Source organism: Triticum aestivum, chromosome 5D, assembly GCF_018294505.1.
Source record: "Triticum aestivum cultivar Chinese Spring chromosome 5D, IWGSC CS RefSeq v2.1, whole genome shotgun sequence".
Lineage (NCBI taxonomy): Eukaryota > Viridiplantae > Streptophyta > Magnoliopsida > Poales > Poaceae > Triticum > Triticum aestivum.
The window spans coordinates 174,255,295-174,259,236 of record NC_057808.1 but is presented as its reverse complement, the minus strand read 5'-3'; the positions used below and the strand labels follow the sequence as shown (position 1 = coordinate 174,259,236).

General features: G+C 42.2%; 1 long non-coding RNA gene across 1 annotated transcript in view; it reads left to right on the top strand.

Moving 5' to 3' along the window:
- Nucleotides 1–3,788, top strand: part of LOC123119984 (uncharacterized) — a 9,989-nt gene extending 6,201 nt beyond the window's left edge. The window contains exons 2-4 of the long non-coding RNA XR_006459203.1: nucleotides 1,553–1,720; nucleotides 1,846–1,904; nucleotides 3,333–3,788. This is a non-coding gene — a long non-coding RNA (uncharacterized lncRNA). The remainder of the gene's footprint in view (nucleotides 1–1,552; nucleotides 1,721–1,845; nucleotides 1,905–3,332) is intronic.
- The last annotated feature ends 154 nt before the right edge of the window (nucleotides 3,789–3,942 follow it).

Here is a 3,942-nt window from a genome sequence, read left to right as displayed (position 1 = left end):
AACTAGGTGTGGTGTGTGTTTGTTTAGGGCCCCCAGTTGCAAGCTGAGCACCGACTCGCAACTAGGGTGTGTGTGTTTTTGTTTGTCAAGGGTCTCCAGTTGCATGTCAACCATTGACTCGCAACTAGGGGGTGTGTGTTTTGTCGTGGCCCCTAGTTAAAAGCCGACCACCGACTCACGACTAAGGGTGTGTGTGTTCGTCAAGAGTCCCCAGTTGCATGTAGACCATCGACTCGCAACTAGGAGTGTGCGTGTTTTTCGAGGGTCCCCAGTTGCATTTACAGACTGATTTGTTTATTCATACTGATTTTCGTGTTCATCTAAGGTAGATTTTTTGCTTGATCGAGGCTGTAAGTCCCCCCTGGTCTGAACTGGCTTTCTCTAGGTTTTGTTTGGTTTCAGTTTGAAATTCTCAGTGGTCAGTCACACGCTTTTGTTTTTCCAGAATGAATTTTGTTGTGATTCAGACATGCAACCCTGGCAGCCACACAATTCCTATTCTAGGGGATTCTATATACTTTTTCTTCTTGTTTTCATTTCTGATTCTAGACATGTAATTTTTTTTCCATTGGCTGGTTCCTCCTACAGGACATGCTTCAGTCTTTTTGGACAACTGCTTGTTGTTTGTCTAATTATGTATGTGCTTGTCACAATACGATTCAGCTTTTTACAACGGCGATGATACAAGAGATCGTACTAATATGTCACCTGTGGCGGCTTTGATCGGTGAAATCAAGCGCTTACTCCAAAGAGACAGAGAGTTTGATTTTTTTTCTTTTGCTATATCTTGTGATCAAAACGTTTTTGCCAGTAATAGGTTTGCCCAGTTGGGGGGCGTTCTTCCATTTGTTAGCGATGCTTGCCAAGCTGTGTCGTTATTCTCCACATGGTGGACTAATGTCGGTGGAGCTTGAATAATTCTTTGGTTTTGTGGCTACCGGCTAGTTTCAGGCTTGTGAACTACTGTTGGTGGACTTTTCATGAACAAGCATTTTTTTTGTATGCTCCAGTTTCTTTTTGGGTGTTCATCATCAGTATTTTTTGTATGGTTCCTTTTATTTGGTTCGACATCTTAAGATTTTAAGGGACATGTATCAGTTTGATATCTATAACAATTTTTTCTGTCAACTCCACTTGGTAAGAATGCTGGGGGCAGTCAGTGCAATCAGCCACACCACCACATACTTTTATGCGACATGGGCTTTTTTGTCTTGTTTTTGCCAGTGACCTAGCGCTTTTTCGCTTGGCGTCGTTCTTCGGTTGGGCACTTTTGTTTTTGGTAGGCCCACTTTTCGCTTAACAAATCCAGATTGTTTTTCCCAATATCCTCTTATTCTTAATTTTTTGTTTGTTTCTTTTACATGCACAAGAGGTTGCATTATGGCTGGATAATGAAAATAGCCCTGAGACGAGACTAGATTAGGCTGGGTAGTTTAAGCTATCGATACAAATAGAGTTTTGCGCACTGAGAGTACAACAATTTATTTGTGCTCAGTTGATACTTGACTATCCTTCAAAATTCTTGTTTATCTATTCTTGTTTCTTTTTATAGGGGAATGTAAGCAGAGATACCAATCATCAAAATTCAGAGAGCAACAACATCAACGAAGACCTGGACCAAACTTTTCATGGCAATGTTTCTGAAGTTCAGTCCTCTAACATTGATTTAACAAAAACAGATGCATCAGATGGCATGTTGCTTGATGGTATCAGAAAAATGGTAAATCATTTTTCACCGCAGCAATCTTTTTCGTGTTTTCGTGCCTCTTTTTTGTTATCATAAGTTCAATCTTGTTTGAATATAATCTGTTCTATAAGAGACTATTTTTCCTTTTTTTTATGCAGCTGCAAAAGAGTGATGAAAGGAAACAAAGGAGAATGTTTTGAAGGAGCAAAGCAGGAAGGTAAATTGTTTTTACCTAAATACTTCCTAGTGCAGCTGCGCTCGTTCGCTGGCGCGAGCGCACGCACCGCAGCGCAGCTCGTTTGCCGCGACCGGTCGCACATTTTACTCGCATGCACTAAATGACAATTCAACATTTATTGATGATAGCGACAGCTAAGGGGACCGCGTCCCATAATTACGGAAGAGATACTAACGCGCATGCATGTGCTGACACACTCTTTATTTCGTTTCATTTTTTTTAAAGTAAGAACTTTTCAACCGAGCGTCGAAATAAATATCCGTTTTCACCGTTAGGTTTCTCGCGACGAGATCTTCAAAACTAGATCTGAGCACGTTTTGATAATTTTTAAAAAATAAGCAACTTTGATCCTAAACGAGGCAACTTTAGTTTTAAACATAAGCAACTTTTATTAAATTATATGTACTAATGAATTTATCAAGCAAGTATGTCATATACCACTTAGAAATCACGGCAAATAATATTTTTGACCGTATATGGGCAACTAAGCATCTTCGGTAGCCAACATTGGTGATGACAACATATTTTGATAGGATAGTTGCATGGATTTGCCAGGACAGTTGCTTGGTTTTGTTATTGAAATTGTTTGTTTTTTGTTAAGATGGTTGCTTGGTTTGTTAGGTCAGTTGCTTGGTTTGCTTAGACATTATGCATTGTGTGTTCTGATAATGTAGTTGCATGGATTCGCCAGGACAGTTGCTTGGTTTTGTTAGGATAGTTGCTTAGTTTTGTTAGGACAGTTGCTTGATTTATTAGGACAATCGATTGGTTTTGTTATGACAGTTGCTTGGTTTACTAGGACAGTTGCTTGGTTTACTAGGACAGATGCTTGGTTTGTTAGGTTAGTTGCTTGGTTTTTACACAAACCAAGATGATATGAAGTCATATTAGACAAACAAGAAGAGTTGCTTATTGATAACACTAAAGTTGCCTATATACCACACAGAGTTGCTAAAAAAAAAGTTCATCGAAACCTATCCATATGGGATCTAGTTTTGAAGAACTCGTCGCAAGAAACCCAATGGTGAAAACGGATCTGAATTTCGATACTCGAATCAAAAGTTATGGCTTTTTAAATTTTTTGAAACTCAAATTAATGCGTGCAAACTGACGTGGCAGAGCATCTTTCTAATCACGCGGGGGGCAGCAGAGTGGGAGACCGGTTCTTCCCTTTTTCAGCAGTCGGACAGCACGCGCAATTGTCCCTTTCATATTAGGAAGGTGCGCTCGGCTAGACTGCTGGGCGCGCGTGCGCCCGCTGGCCGCGTCCTTGTTTTTAATTTTAATTAACATCTTTCCCCTACCATGCCATCGTTTTCTTATAAGTACTGTGTTATCAGGCCAAGTACTTTTTTGTTTGATAGAGATGAGTTACTAATTTTAACTTTGTCTTTGCTTGATTATCAGAGGTCAAGGGCTCAGATGGGAACAACCCCAGAATGTTTGCATAAAGGAAGAGCAAGAAAAAGAACGCCCACTTTTCCCTATCTTTTTTTGGCAAGCTTGTTTGACAAGAAAAGTGCCCAGACCTGGACTGGCACAAGGCCAACATCTGTTCCCAATCCTTTTCTTTACAACAAACAAACAACTATCCCCGCGAAAAAAAAACAACTAAGCCCACAAACACAACGCCCAGGCCCAGGAAAGTGGGGGGTGGGGGAGGGTCACGGGTGCAGCCCAGACTTGGAAGCGACAAACAAAATGACGAGGCCCAGAGGAAGCGCAGGGTGACAAACAATCGACGAGAGAACAAACAGAACGATCGGGAGCACAACAGGGAGTGACGTCATCTTATATGTTTGATAATTATGTCACATCTAAATATGTCTTACACATACCCATTAAAAAAAGCCTGAGCCTACCCCGATCCTCTCTCCTTCCCACCTCCCCCGACCGATGCGCACCACCCGCCCCAGATCCACTCGCCGCCCCCATGCCGCCTGACCCCCGCCCCAACAGTGCCGCCGGCCCCGCGCCGCCCGCACCCCGTCCCAACTGACGCCGCCGCCACCGTGCC